We start from the raw sequence: 16,362 nt of genomic DNA, 5'->3' as shown, positions 1-16,362 counted from the left end.
GTTCTGCACCTCATCGAATTTCAAAAGGGGAACCTTTTACTTTGAAGGTGAATGGTTGCAGACAAGTCTGCATCTTCCATGTAAACTACAGGTGACCACTTACAGTGTTGTGCAGCGCTGTATTTGCAACAGTGACAGCAAGCACTTTTTCCCTAGTGATTGGTGTTTCTGGGGGTCACTAGCCTGTCTCTCTGCTTTACTGGGGCTTTGGTAATCATTTCACAGTGACTGCCATTCGAGTAACCAACCAACTGGTCAGGGATGATCCTTTATCATCTTTCCTTCCCTCCAGTGCAACAGTCATAAATCTCTCCTGGTATATGTGGAGGAGAGTGAACGAACAAAAGCAGCCTTGGCTTACTCCAGCCTGCTGCCTTACACTAATCTGCTACAGTCCCCTATGAAGAAGACTGCACCTGTGCCCTTTTCGATCAGTTTGACTTTACTGTCTTGCATGTCCGTGTTTCTTCTTCACTCACCTGTTGTCCCTCTGTATGCATTTATACTCCACTCTGCATTTAAACATTATAGCTATTATTAATCTCTGGTTTTCTTCCAGTGTGCGTTTTGTCCTGTTTCCCTCTCCTCGCCCCCAACCTGTCACAGCAGTTGGTCACCCCTTGCTGAGCCTGGTTCTGCCTGAGGTTTCTTCCTGTCTAAAGGGAGTTTTTCCTCCCCACTGTCACCAGGTTCACCAGGATTGTTGCTGGGGGTTTTTTCTATTATTGTAGTGTCTCTATCTTACAATGTAAAGCCCCTTGGGGAAACAGTTTTGATTCAGCGCTATAAACATAAAATAAAATTGAATATGTTCATCCACAAGTGTGCACGCCAAACCCTGTCAAACATCCACACAGATGTGGTGCTGATCCCACAGTATCCTCTAAGTTAAAGATGTGTGCAGTGGTTCTGATACCTGCTTTGAGCTCTGCTTGCTCTTCAGGAGGACCTTTTCTGCTTGTAGCTTGGTAGTATATAGCACACCGATTGGTAAAGTGAAACCAACGTTACTAAGAGAGTCCCTTTGATATATTTTTCAGTGCAGGAAGCATATCATGTCAACGTAGCAGTAAACCTAACTAGTCTGAACTGGTTTGCAGTATTTATGCCCATTTATAACTTAATTATCATCATTTTATGTCAAGATTTATGTTGTGCTATTATGGAAACATACTGACTGCAGTGCAAGATTATCTAATTCCTCCACCTCAAGGGATGATTCAGATCAAGTATTACTTATTATATGTCCTTTATGTTGGTACCAACTTTCTGTCACAGAAGGTTTTCTACTGAAGTGAGTTTCTGCTGAGACTGCTGTTGTTTTTTTCACACACACACACACCTGACTGCACTCACATAATCGTACGCTAGAGTACTTCTGTCAGAGCACTGAGACGAAGCTAGTCAAGAGTTGTAAAGTGAACAGAGAGAAGATGAAATGTGAAAGAAAGAAAGGAAAAATGAATGAAGAAAAAAAAGAAAGACAGAAAGAAAAAATAATGCACTGTCAATCTGGCCTAGTTGGCACTGTAGCGTCTCAGTGGATTAGACTTCCTTCTTTCTTGCCTTGTTTTCCTTTTCCTTTCTTTGTCTTATTTATCCTGTTTTTTTGTTTTTGCTTTTTCTTGGGTGGGTGGGATGGGGCAGACTTGATGTTTAATTCTTACCCTCTTCAGACCTGACGTTTCCCTTTGAAATGGAAACAATATGCTCATTGGTATTCCTTATAGAGATGTGTAAGTGTGCGTGTAGGAGCAGGAGAGAGGGAGAGAACACTTGTAAGACTTTGAAGTTTGTGTTCAGGAGGTGGAGTGATGTTGTAATTGATGCGGGGCATTCAGATGAAGTCAGCATAGAAGTCGCTCTTCATTTCCGCTCTGTAGCGGCGGCTTTATGATTACAGGACCCTTGAGAGAAATTGTCAAGAAAATTAAAAAAAATTGGTTTCCATTTTGGTCCTCAGCCTTTGTAAAGTGGAGGGAGCTGCGCTGTCATCCCTGACAATAATCCAAATGAGATGGAGAGCAGAGATGCCCAGTGTGTTCAGTTGCAGTGCAAATTTACTGTAATGACAGCGGCTCAAGGTTACTTCCTCGTTCATATTTTGTTGAGTACACGCACAAAGATATAAGAAAGAAGGAAAAACGATTGTCAGGAATAAAACCTAATATGGATTATGCACTAAATTGAAATGCAGCTTATTGATGTTTTAAGATTTAATTTGCAACACAACTATCCATCTACTTTGTATGTTGTTTATGTGTATGTCCACTTGAGGGCACTCTAACAGCAGCACAGATTTGCCTGTTACTGCAAACCTGCAGTAGCAAGACAGAAAAAAATAATAATAAAAGGCAGGTCGACAGGATAATAGATAATAGAGGAGAGAAAAGGAAACTTCACAAGAGAAATATGTGAAGGAAGAGGCCGAGTGAGAAAATATGAGGGAAGAGGAAAGAAGAGGCCAGAGATGAACAAGGTCAAACATGTGTGAGTATGGTCTGTTTTTATAGGTGAGGATGTCGATGGGAGTCCAGGGCATGTCATGTTTACGACATGAACGCACAGGCACAGTGTGTGTGGCGGCTGAAATTGCAATTGTGTATTCAGACCTGGATACTGCGTCTTTGTGTTGACCCGCTGACTGCTCCACTTCTGTTGTGCTCAAACTAATTCATCCTTCCTCCTTCAGCGGCTGCTTGCATTCATCGTTCATTACTTTCCCCTCTGTCCACTCAGCCAGGCCTTCATCTCTGCTGGATTAACAAAAATGTATTTACCCTGACTATAACAGCAGATTTGAATTTAGCAGGAACAAACAACAGTTTAGTTTCACATTAATAAAATGAAGAAGTATTTCATAAAATGTGAAAAAATAATAACAGCAATTTCCAAAATTTTAATACATTTAAATAATTAATATTTTACAAGACAGACGTGCTGATATTTTGGTGTGGAACAAAAAAAATAGTTACATTAATTTATTATTAATTTAAAATATTTTTTTGCATTCAGCTCACAATGAATTTGTGCCATTTGCCTGGAAAGAATGAGTGAAAGGATTTTGCTTTTGATGCTGTCACATTACAGCAGGAACCTTTTATAGGGTTTGTATATTTTATGGTGGACACATATGAAAACTGCCAAATCAAAAGCATGTAAAGAAACTAATGACACAGCTAATGAAGTTATCTGCCTGTTAAATCGCTTCACAATAAATACAAATCAATTAAGGCACAAATGGATATCTATAGAAAATTGCCTCTGTTTGTGTTATATTATTTTATTTTATTTTATTTGTTTGAAATGTGTGTAGCTATGTGTATATTTAGTTATGCATTATTTACCCTTATTTCCATGTATTGCGTCCTCTGGCTGAAAATAATTTTGTCAGACAATGCTTAAAATGGAACAGTAACCAAATTAGAGAAATAACACTATACATGATAAACACAGATGTTAATAGACCTTGTGTGTGTATTTAATATGTTTTTAAACAATACCCAAATTATATCATATTATTGATTATTTTCTTTATCCTCTTTTTGGCACTTTTGGTCTTCTATACATTTCAGGCTTGTTATTATAAAACCACATAATGTGATTGCGAAACGTTGGCATCAAAACCTACTAAGAGAGCTGGTGTGATTCAGGAGAAAAGCAGCTGAGCATCTGCTTACACTACCACTGCTTCACCCGAGCTGCCATAAACCTATTCGCAGTTAGGTTACACACCCAGACAACATCCTGGTTTCATCCCTCTTCATCTGGAGTGCTGTAAAATGTCGCTATTTCAAATGTAAAAGGAACTCAGCCACAGTCCCACCTGATGTTTTTGCACATTAACTTGCACATAACTGTGCTATCTTTGTGTGTTAATTGCACAAAGCACATCAAATAAACAACACGAGTTCAAAACTTCTAAATGACAATAACAAGTCATAACAAGAAACCAGCTGCAGATGATACAGTTGGAAAGTATTCTTTCCCTTATGCCCAACTGGTCGCGGCAGATGGCCTCCGCTCCCTGAGCCTGGTTCTGCCAGAGGTTTCTTCCTGTTAGCTATTAGCTATTATTAATCTGTGGTTCTCTTCCACAGTGTGTGTTTTGTCCTGTTTCCCTCACCTAGCTGTCACAGTAGTTGGCCGCCCCTTGCTGAGCCTGGTTCTGCCAGAGGTTTCTTCCTGTTAAAAGGAAGTTTTTCCTTCCCACTGTTGCCAAAGTGCTTGCTCGCAGAGGGGGTCGTCTAATTGTTGGGTTTTCTCTGTTTTCTCTGTATTTTTGTCTTTACCTTACAGTATAAGCCATCTTCAGGCAACTGTTGTTGTTATTTGGGGCTATATGAATTGAATTGAATTGAATTGAATTGAATTGAATTGAATTGAATTGAATTGAATTGAATTGAATTGAAAGTGTCTGCATTAATAACTGTAGTAAAGTCTCTGTGACAAACCCCATGCTCGTTAAAGGCACATAGACCAGAGCAATGCAGATTAATGAATCACAGGAATTGGAGCAATGATGCACAGGACTTCTCCGACATACTCCGCTTCAGCATCCACTAATGAACTGTCTATACTGACTGTATAGTCTTGGTAACTTGTGCTGCAGTGTACTCTGTGTTATTAGCTCAATTAGTGAGCAGTATTTTTCTGAATATACAATTATTCTCTTTCATAACTTTTTTATATAAATGTTGTTCTTGAGCGTGGTTGCGTTCACCTGTTCGGGGTAAGTGCGTGCATTGCAGTCCACTTCAGCATCCACTTTGGCATTGTGCACGCCAGGGTCGGTGCATTCACCGCTTCATTATAGAGAGGAAATTGTGGGTATAAATTGTTCTGTGATTTTTGCACCTCAGGAAGATGGGATGCCATAGCAACAAATCGGAGTCCACGTGGCTGTTTCGTGTGCGCACACACATCATCTTTTGCCATTACCATTTGTAGCATCCATTCAATCTGTTCAGCCCCATATCGTCTCTGCTGTGTTCTCATTTGATGGAGAAAAAAAAGACACGAATGGGACGTGCAGGTAAAGATTTAGCCGGATATTTTCCATCTGATCTGTCTGGTCGCTGCCAGCGCATGCACATGTGAATGTTTGCAAATACCCTCGCACAAATACGATGCATGTTACGCAGAAATCTTCAGGCTGCATTGCCAAACACACATCACGGCACATCATCGACTTCATGGGGAAGCGTGCAGCAGCTGGACTTTGTCGCCCCCACACCTCATTAGTTGTTTGCAAGGATTGTGCAAAGAAAGTTAAAAAGAAGAAGAAAAAGATGTGTGAGAGGGCGGACGATGAAGTTTGTTGGTTTGCTGCAATGTTCCAGTGTCTTCTTTTCTCACCCCTGCTTGACTCCTTCAATCAATTATTTTTTACTTTCTGTCTATAGTTGTTGCTGCTGCTGCTGCAGTGTTTTGCTTTTCTCCATTTCTGCCTCTTGCTCTCTCCCTCTCTCAGATGCACTCTGTTTGTTTTCTGACTCCCTTTCTTTTAACCTTGCTCTGACCATTTTCACACAGTTGGAGAGTTTCCACAGCATTTACTTACTTTGCAGTTTACACCACACTCTGTATGTTTTTAAAGCTCAAGTCAGCAAGCATGTAAAGACAACTGTATTTCATCTGCAATATCTTCTAACTTCTAACTGATTCTGGTATTACCGCAGGCTATGTGACTGACACGGATGATCCACCTCAACTGTGAATTTCCTATTAGCAGGTTTGGCGCCTTCCTTCCATCTCTTTGCTTCCTTCTTGATCTCGCTGTCTTCTGCCTCTTCCCTATCCTCTGAGCTTTATCACTAATTCCTAACCCTGCTTACTACTTCACCTCTGACATGAGCAGCAATAACCAACTACTGAAGGAAGGAAATGGGTGTGTGAGTCCGAGTGTCTGTGTGAGTGCCTGAACACTGCTGAGCAGCACATCAGGAAGGAAGCAGTTAGCTATGACACACATAAACATAGACACAAACACCTATTTTAATCCACGTTTTATGGTGACACTGTTTCTTGGGGACTTTCATTCTGGAAAAAAACCCACTCTGAAAGTCAAGTAGGTTATTTCTAGAAACTTGCATTTTAGTGTAGGTAGTCTTTCATATACAGTACTGTGCAAAAGTCTTGAGGCACCCTTATTTCTTTATATTCTACTAAGAAAATGGAAAATAGGAAAATGGAAAAAATCATTTGAAACATGTGGAAACATACATGGAAATGCAGTATATAAGGAAAAATCACCATTTGCACAATTCTACGGTGCTTGTAAGTCCATCTTTGCTATGACCTAAGACTGCTTAAAGAGTAATTTCTTTAAGCAGTCTTCAGGAATAATTCTCCAGACTTCTTAAAGCTCACTCAAAGCTCTCCTTTGGATTTCACACACTGCTTCAATAAAGTTGAGGTCGAGGCTCTGGGGAGACCAGTCCACTACTGATCATGTTCCACTGTGTGTTTTTCTAACCAGGCATGTTTTTACTGCTTTGGCAGTGTGTTTGGGATTATTGAGCCTCCACCCTGTTTTATAGATGGGTGTAGACACTCCCTGTTGTACCTCTCCCCTGACCTCCTCTATACACACTTGTGATTTCAAATTTAGTTTAATCACTCCACAAGACTTGTTGTCAAGTAATTTGGCATACCCTGGACTTTTCTTCCTGTTTCCCTTCCTTAAGAATAGCTTCTTGACAGCCACCCTTCCACTGAGACCATTTCTGATGAGGCTTCAGTGAACAATAGACGGATCAGCTGAAGACTCGGGTACATCTCCTAACCCTGTATTAACATTTATAGCTGTAGACATGAATTCTTAGCAGAAATAAGGAAAAGGTTTCTGCAGTATTCCAGAGCCCCTTACAGCCCTTGAAGCACAGTAAACATAGAGAACATAGAGAAGCTGAAACAGCAAAGGGAGTTTCACACTCCTAAAACTCATCTCATATCTTATAAATGGCTCCTGTAAATAATGTATGTATTCATTACTAACAAAGCCAGTTACAGCCCTTTACGGTGAGAGCATTAAAGCCACATCACAGACAACTACAAACACCAGCACTCTGCGCTCATGACCTGTGAGACTAAATCAATTGCATGCCGTCTTTTGTTGCAGCTTCTGATTTCTTCAAAACCACCCAAGTTACAATTAGCGCAAACCGACGGGCCACACAAAAAACATTTAGTGGAAATCACTGAGCATTCATTGATTCCAGCTTCTCAAATGTCATTAGCTGTTTTTTTGTGTGTTGTACATAATTGTAGTTGGGAAATCTTTAGACCTACAAAACAAACAAAAGTCTTCTCCTGGGCACTCATTTTAACGAATGTTCTTTTTTTCTTTTGCAGTTTGGGGGTTTTGGACACTTGGACACACTGGCTTGTTTTCAACTGCAATTTATTTTCTTTGAGTTTTTACAGAGGAAAAAAAAGAAACCTAGAAAGTTTAACTTATCACATTTAGCATCTGTTCTAGAGCCAAGTGATAATCTGGCTCTTAAATTTCCATCTATCACTGCATCCATTTTTTTGCCCCTTATCCGGGTTCAGGTCGCGGTGGCCGCAGTCTCAACAGTCTCTCAAAGCTGAGACTTCCCTGACCCCAGCAACCTCCTCTAGCTCATCCGGAGGGACACTGAGACGTTCCCAAGCCATCTGAGAGATATAATCTATCCAGCGAGTCCTGGGTCTGCCCTGGGGCTTCCCCAGTAGGACATGCCCGGAATACCTCAGCAAGGAGGCATGCAGGAGTTATCCTAGGCATGATGCCCGAACTACCTCAACTGACTCCTTATGATGTGGAGGATTTGGCTCTACTCCAAGCCAGTTCCAAACTTGCAAACTGCCTCTTAAATTTAGTTACATAAAATCACTGTCACTTACTAATTTATCTTCACTTCCATACAGTGTTTAAACCTATCAAAGTGCTGGCTTTGCCTGCACCAATAAGAAGCAATTGTTGTTGCTGTAAATCCAGCTGAAGCCTTTGTCCATTATCCGTGAGTGACAGCGACCTTAATATGGACCAAAGGATCAGTTAAGAAGTGCAAGAAACAATTACAGACACAGAGTCAGACATCAGCTTGGGGTCAGTCCAGCTCTTATGTAAAGGTCACTGAAGTCATGGCATTTTGATCAAAGAACAAAATGCAGAGAACAAAGCAGAGTCTGTGTCCAGTCTGTTGCCGGAAGTCCGAGAAAATTGTCTCCTTCTGCACCGTCTCCCGTCCAAAAACGACTCCCTGACAGTTTTATCATTATTCAACATGCCATGCACAACAAATTGACGGTTTTGCAGCACGGCAGAGCCGCTCTCAATATTGCACCCTGAAGATTCCCTTCGAGTGTTTAATCACTTACAGAGCAAATTCATTTTAAAGAGGGAAAGAAAGAAAAGAAGAAAGAAACAAAGGAAGAAGCTGAATTTCACACAGGCTACTTGCTGAACAGCCTCCAATTCCACCAGCAGTGAAGTATCAATCAGTTCGGCTTAGAAGCAAACTCAGAAATGATTCAATTAAGCAGCTGCTCTTGTGTGTGTATATACCTTGTACTTGCTAGGTGAAATGTATTTCTCAGATAAGTATACAGCATAATTAGCTCTTACAGGGTCGGGTTATTGTGCTGCACACCATGTAGGATTTCCAAACAACACAAGCCTATACAGAGATTTCTATAGAGCAGTAAGGTCTCTTTTCCTCTCCTCTTTCTTTCTTTTTTTTTTCCATTTTCATCATCCTCTCATCTGCCTGTACTCAGTTAGGAGACAGCGCGTGTTGGTATGGAAACTGGCTTATAAACCTTTCAGGTTGCCAACGCACTAACTCACATAGCAACCACCAAGCAACCTCTCAAAATTTTGCTTTGTGATTTTTGATGAACAGAAGTCAGAAAGGTTTGTTATTTATGCTGTTTGGATTCTGCTGGCCATGACACAAAGCACAGCTCCACTGTTCACACAAAGAGCTTTGGATTTGTAAGGTGCTGTAACCGTTTCAGTGAAATAATGACTCCCACAACATCGGGCTCGAAACTGACTGGTGTATAAATGAAGCGAACCGAGCATTGCTTGAAAAATCAGTCACAGACATATTAAGACCTTTGCTTATGAGACACTTTGATCAAACTGTAAAAAAAAAATAAAATGTGGCATCTTGAAAAGTAAAAGAGGGTTTGAATCAGAGGAGTGTGGTGAATACATGCTGTACAAAGGTGAAATATGTGCATGTGTGTTTTCTGCGCTTTTTTCCTCATCCCGGTTGCAACGTTATTGCTGTTTTGTGCGTTCAAATCCATTGTTTGCCAGAGCTATGCCTTGCAGAGGAGACTCGGGTTGACAAAGGCACTGCAGTGTTGAAACACGTTATCAATACAAACAGAGCAGCTCGCCCTCAAGTGCATGTGTGATTGCCTGCGTGACTTTCCAAAGGAGGGTGTGTCGTTGTTGCCTTCCTGCTGTTGTTTTACTGCTTGTTTTGTTTAAGGAAATTAGTTATGAGTAAAAATAAGTTTAAGTAATTTTCACACACATGCTCAGACATACACCTCCCTCTAAACTGTTAGTCGCACGCTACGTGGAGTATTTCTTTAAACCGAGCAGCTTCACTGTAATGGGAGATGACAGAGTTTCAGTACTGACGGGCAGGAATCGCACCAGTAAAAACGCCCACAGACAGAGTGATTAAAGGTTTGCACATTGCTCTGTAATGGCTTTGCAGTGAAGAAAAATCGGTGGGTGCTTCATGATCATATTCAGTATTTTAGCATGTGGTGAACAGTTCAGCCCAGAGGTTGAGGGTCGTGCACGTTCCTGTACAAGGTCGCACGTTGAGAGGCAGTCTGGTCTGACTCCGAATGACTGCAATTACTAGTCTGCAAATAACTGCTGTCTAATTTATAAATGCAGACTGATTGCCAGAACATTGCAATCGGTCTGGGTCAGTTTGCACTGATCAGCACAATTTGTCTGCAGTACCTCTCATTGCAATAGGGAACTCAACTCAACTGGTTGCCAACTGGTTTTATTTTGGTTAAATTCCTATATATATATATATTTAAAAGAACCTATATAATTTTGCAGTTGAATTACTGTCCTGCAGAAACTACACTGATCATTATGACCTCTGACAGGAATAACACTGATTATCTCTTTGTCATGGCACATGTTAGTAGATGAGCTGTATCAGTGAGCGAGTGAACATTTTGTCCTCAAAGCTGATGTGTTAGAAGCAGGAAAAATGGGCAAGTGTAAGGATTTGAACAAGTCTGACAAGAGCCAAAATGTAATGGTTAGATGACTGGGTCAGATCATCTCCAAAACTGCAACTCTGCAGTTCCCAGTCTGCAGTGATCAGTATCTATCTAAGAAATGAACAGTGGTGAACCAGCGACAGGGTCATGGGCGGCCAAGGCTCAGTGATGGATGTGGGGAGCGATGGCTGATCTGTGTGTCCAACAGACGGGCTACTGCAGCTCAAACTGTTGAAAAAGTAAATGCTGGTTCTGATAGAAAGGTGTGAGAATACACAGTGGATCCCAGTTTGTTGTGTACTGGGCTGCAGAGCTGCACACTAATCAGGATGCCTATGCTGACCTCTGTCCACCATCAACAATGAGCACAGGAGCATCAGAACTGGACCTGGTCTGATGAATCACATTGTCTTTTATTTCACGTGGCCGGTTGAGCATGTGTGAGCGTTGCTTACCTGGGGATCACCTGGCACCAGGATGCATTATGGGAAGAAGGTAAAATTCAGTGTGATGCTTTGTTCTGCAGGGAAACCTCAGGTTCTACCATCCATGTGGATGTTACTTTGACACATACCACCTACCTAAACATTGTTGCAGACCGCATACACTCTTTGATGCAAACAGTACTCCCTGATGGCTGTGGCCTCTTTCAGCGGGATAATGTGCCACAAAGCAGAAATGGTTCAGGAATAGTTTGAGGAGCACAACAATGAGTTTAAGGTGTTGACTTGGCCTCCAAAATCTCCAGTTCCTCAATCTAATCGAGCAACTGTGGGATTTGCTGAACAAGCAAATGTGATCGGTGGAGGCCCCACCTCCACTGGTGCCAGATACCAGAAGACCCATTCTGGGGTCTTGTGGAGCATATGGATAAATGGGTCAGCGCTGTTTTGATAGCAAAAGGGGGGCCGGCACAACATTAGGCAGGTGGTCATAATATTAGGCCTATAGCTATTTTTGGAGGAATTTCTGTGCGTGTAGGAATGAGATTTGCAATTTTCACAGATTTATCACAGATAGTTGTCAACTTTACTGCATTCAGTTACAAACCATTCGCACACACGCTCCTGCTTATTGCCATTGTCAAGAGTCAAGACATTTCATTGCCGAAGTTTTTTGTCTAAGGTCTCAGTAATGTTTGAGGTGCCTTGGCCTCTAAGCTGTTTTTCCTAGTGTGACTGTAAAGTTATTAACAACTTGTGTAGATAGATTTGCCTTCTCCATCCTGCAGTTTGTGCTTTTATTCTTCTATTTATTTATTACTTTTATCTGTTATTTATTTATATGTCCTTTTTGCGGTTTGTCATCCCACTGTGCTCGTTTCTGTCTTCCCTTTGCTCTCACCCTCCAACTGGTTCCAGCAGATGGCTGCCACCGTCTGACCCTGGTTCTGCAGGAGTGTTTCTTCCTTTTAAAAGCAGGTTCTTGTTACCCACTGTCAACCAGGGGTTGGTCGCTTTAATCAATAACTGGGTGTCTGACAATTTACTAATAGGTTCCATGATGGATTGTTTCAGCACTGTGTGTAAAGCTAAGGTAAAACATTGTGCATTACATGAGGTATGACTGCTATTGTGCACAATAAGTCGTCTTTGCGAGGTGGTTCAGATCCATTTGAGTTTTATCAGCCTTATCTAACAATCTTATATCCCCACTATGAGCATGATCAAGTAATTCCTCTCTTTGTCCATACCTGCTCCTCACACAGTAGAAACACTTCTCCGAATGCACTTTGCTCATCAAGCGGAGCACATCCCATCTTGAAAAAGTAATCGCTATTGTTTTACAGGAAAGGGTCAAGTTGCACAGCCCCCCTTTCAAGCTTTGATGGAGGTCTGAAATGAAAGTAAAACAAAAGAGGGCTGATTTTGGAGAAATCTGCATTGAAAAGGAATCCTTTCATTTACATTCTTGTAATATTCTCAGAGAAAAACAAATAGTGAAATGTCAGTACGGTTGTAAATAGCTGTAATCTACCAGCTGTAAGGCTGTTATCGGTCTTTAATCACAGGGTACTATAATATGTACATAAAACTGCATAAAGACTGCCCTGTAATTAGCATCGTAATGATACGGTTAAATAGAGAGATAAACATAACAAAACATAAATACATCATTGTCTTAACTCTGTTTGGCTCAGTCGCATCGGAGGGGGCGCTGCTAGTGTGGAGGATGAGGAAGACTTACATTCAACTGACACCTAAGTGTATGTGTGTGTGTGTGTGTGTGTGTGTGTGCATCAGGATGCTGTTAATATATCTCCACCATTATGTAGATTAGCCCTATTCCCCTGAGTGCAGCTTTACTGTTTAGTGCTTTCAATCACTCAAAGAGAGTCCGGACAAAAGCGAGCTCTGGTTTTCAGCATATACACACTTCCAATCACTGTTTTTTTTATAGACATTATATAAATCTCATAAGTTCACATGTATGTTTTATTCATAAGGACAATACACAACTGTTAGAGCACGGTTACTGGCTGGATCATCCGATCCCATGTTCACTGATTACTAATTATGGCCCTTCACATTGGATTCAGGCTGCCAGAGTTTGTGTTTGTTTGTGTGTGTGTGTGTGTGTGTGTGTGTGTGTGTGTGTGTGTGTGTGTGTGTGTGTGTGTGTGTGTTTGTTTTACAGGTCTGTGTGTGAGAAAGAGCAGTTGGGTGAGTAAGTGATCATGGGGTGGGTTTGTGTGTTGATTGCATTTGAGCAGCCCTGGTTTTAATCAGAAACAGGAGATCAATATTCTCTTCAGCTGTACTACGGCAGCAGTAACATTGAGAATTGTGTTTCCATGTTCACGCGTGTGTGCATGTGTGTAAAAGGTAATCTAGATCACCGAGTCCACGGCAGATGAAGAGGGACAGTCTTTGAGGAGAGTTCGCTTTGAACTAACCCATTTTGAGGTGTGTGTTTGTAGTTCTGCTTGTGTTTCTGAGTATATGTAAGGGCCTGCTCTCCTGCCTCTGTGAGTGTGCCATACAGAGTTGATGATATGAACTGTGTGCTGTGCTGATTATCTCTTTGTGTCTTGCAGCTATTAGCCAACACAACACAGTCGATACAGTCTGAGCTTGCGCTGTACTGGAATAACCCTTCACTGTTTACAAAACAGGCAGTCGCTGGGTTTGATATTAGAGCATTTTATATCCGAGCACTCTCACCTCAGCATAACCCCATGAGCCAGGGCTTAACCTCTGACTGCCTGTGAACTCCATAAATTCATAAAAGGATTCAACTGGGTTTGGTTCTTAAATTTAGTGTAGTGATAAATTCATAAAATAGCATGTGCCATTAATTATTTGTCCAGCATGAGCATGTAGTAGAGCAACAGTACTACTCAAAGACAGTACACTATGTGATTTAGTATGAATGCTTAACCTTCTTGAATTTATTTCAGACAATTTCAGCCTTCAGTGAACACATCACAACAGTGCTTAGTTTTGATTGTTTTTCCAAACAATTACCATTATCTTTCCCGAGTCAGGCCAATTTTCAGCATTTGAACCGAAGCCGCTTACTTCATTCGAATCGGTCCGTCGTAATCCCACACTGTGGCTGTCTGTCTGTGATAGCTTCAAATCTGTACTCAGTTAAGTGGCCTAGCTTTTAGAAAACTATCATGCAAATACCTACAATGTATTAAAAATAACAAGAATTACCGGCAGAGTGTTGACTTGATACAACTGCTTAAGAAGAGCATCCGCTAACATGTGATCTGACTTTGTAAGCGTGTGTAGCCGTGGTTTGTTGTGAGTTTGATAGACTTGCATTAGACAGACTCCTTTCAGCCTGTTTGACAGCTTCATGCTAAATGTCCTGTCTCTGTCAGCATCACTCTAGACTCCGATATGATAAATCTGCTGGCTGATTAAAAGCATCGAGCTCCGGTGGTGTGTGACTGTGTTTCTGCTAAGCTGGTTTTTCGGATAAATTAGGGTTCCTTCTGCTTTTGATTTTCAGGATTTATTTTCAAAGGTTTTATTCTGTTTTATTTAGAATTAAGAAAACTCCATCAATAATAAATGCGGGTGTGAGAAAATGAAAGGGCCAACAATGTAATTGAATCCTTTTTTTTAAATACTTCTAGACACTGTGGGGAGTTTTAAATGATTCTTTATTGCATTTGAAACCATGTGCGATGGTAGGAGACCCAAGTAACACCAGAGCAATCTCACTTTTCTTCTCCTGTTGCTATATCATAAAATGTATAGCCTGAAGGTTTGAGCACAAAGATTTCCTTTATCAGCCCGAGAAGGTCACGTGATGTGATTAAAACAACAACCAAATTTTGTGAATTTGTTTGCTTAAAAACAAATAAGACTTTATCAAAAACCAAAGGATGTTGCCAGACAAATTTTAATTATCTATCCTTGTTACTTTTGCAACAACAGCATTTCCACATCTGACTTCACTGTCATGAATTTTCATGAATTTCCAAATATCTGCAAATAAATACAGTTATTTTAAGTGGTTGCGCAAATAACCAGATGTTTTTGGGTTGTGTATTTTGGAGGAGGAGTTTCTAAAGTCTGTGCAGATGTCGAGGAGAAGGGACAGTGGAGTTTTAAACCAGAATGTGTAACACAGTCCTGTAGAGTGAGAAGTGTACTGATATTCAAGGACAAAGGTGACGTGCGGAGCTATAGTAACTGCAGAGGGCTAATGCTGATGAGTCAGCCTATGAACAAATGGGGGAGAGATATTCTAGCTAGGTTAAGAATAGAGATGACGATAACTGAGCTGCAGTATGGCGTCATGCTGAGAAGGATCACTACAGATGTGATGTTTGCTTTGAGAGTGTTAATGGAGAAGTATAGAGAAAGTAGGGAGCAGGTGGAAGAGAGCCTGGAGAGGTGGAGGTATACGCTGGAGAGAAGAGGAATGAAAAACAGTAGAAGCAAGACAGAATACATGTGTGTGAATAAGAGGAAGAGAGGTGGAAAAGTGTAGATGCAAGTGGTAGAGACAGTGAAGCTAGATACATTTTAAATACTTGGGGTCAGCCATCCAAATCAACTGACAGTGCACAAGAGAGGTGAAGACAAGAGTACAGGCAGGGTGATGTGGGTGGAGACAACTGTCAGGGGTGATGTGAGGCAGAAAAAGCAGCAAGAGTGAAAGGGAAGGTTTACATGATGGTAGTGAGACCTGCTATGATGTATGGTTTGGACAGTGACTCTAACAAAAAGACAGGAGGCAGAGCTAGAGGTGCCTCATTGGGAGTGACCAGGATGGAAGAGAAATGAGTACATCAGAGGAACAGCTTAAGTCGAGCAGTTTGGAGACAAAGTTAGAGAGGGAAGGCTGAGATGGTCTGGACGTGTGAAGAGGAGGGAAGGTGGCAATGTTGGACAGATGAAGTTGCCAGACAGAAGGAAAAGAGGAAGACTACAGAGTAAGATTCATGGATGTAGTGAAGGAGGACATGCAGAAGCTTGATGTTGCAGAGGATGATGGGGACAGGGTGAGATGGAGCCAGATGACCAATAATTTTGTGGATGGATGAATGACACAAACATATTTCTGACCATAAGAAAAATACCTAACAGAATAAAGCAGTGAATTAAAATTTTATATTCAAAAGGTCAAAGGTCAGCTTCAGTGTGACATGACGCCGTGCAAATAGGAAATAAATCTATACAGAAGGTGAGCTTGTGATTATATGTCTGAGTTTGGGACTCCAACACTGGCTGCTGTCTGTAGAGATCTTCTGTGATGCTCGGTTGATGACGTTAGGAAAGCATCCATGTTTTAGAATTTGTAGCTTCTTTGCAGCCACATCCATATTTGAAGCATGCCTGCAGTTTTGTTCCATTAGAATTGGCTCATGAACAAATACAGGGAGTTTTATTCTGTCTCGGTGAACTGACAAACCAACAAAAAAGCAAGAAAACACAGGTAACAAAGCCAAGTAAAATCAGTTTAACCTGACATTTTATCACTATATACATATATTTATATATAAGAACATGTTGGCAGAAGCAAACAACAAAACCGAGATGGTAATTCTATTTCTTTTTTTAAAGTCGGTCCATTATGTGTGTCTTTATAACAGTGTTCCCTTCAGCGTACATACTGGCAGTAGAGAGATGAATCATGGGG

The 16,362-nt window shown here is 41.1% G+C and overlaps 1 protein-coding gene across 3 annotated transcripts in view; it reads left to right on the top strand.

Moving 5' to 3' along the window:
- The window catches only part of LOC116313826 (cGMP-dependent 3',5'-cyclic phosphodiesterase), a 174,586-nt gene that overhangs the window by 38,970 nt on the left and 119,254 nt on the right, over positions 1–16,362 (top strand). The gene's annotated exons all lie outside the window — the stretch shown is intronic.

This window comes from Oreochromis aureus, linkage group 14 (assembly GCF_013358895.1).
Source record: "Oreochromis aureus strain Israel breed Guangdong linkage group 14, ZZ_aureus, whole genome shotgun sequence".
Taxonomy (NCBI): Eukaryota; Metazoa; Chordata; class Actinopteri; order Cichliformes; family Cichlidae; genus Oreochromis; species Oreochromis aureus.
The sequence above is the reverse complement of the archived record's forward strand: the minus strand, read 5'-3'. Positions and strand labels throughout refer to the sequence as shown.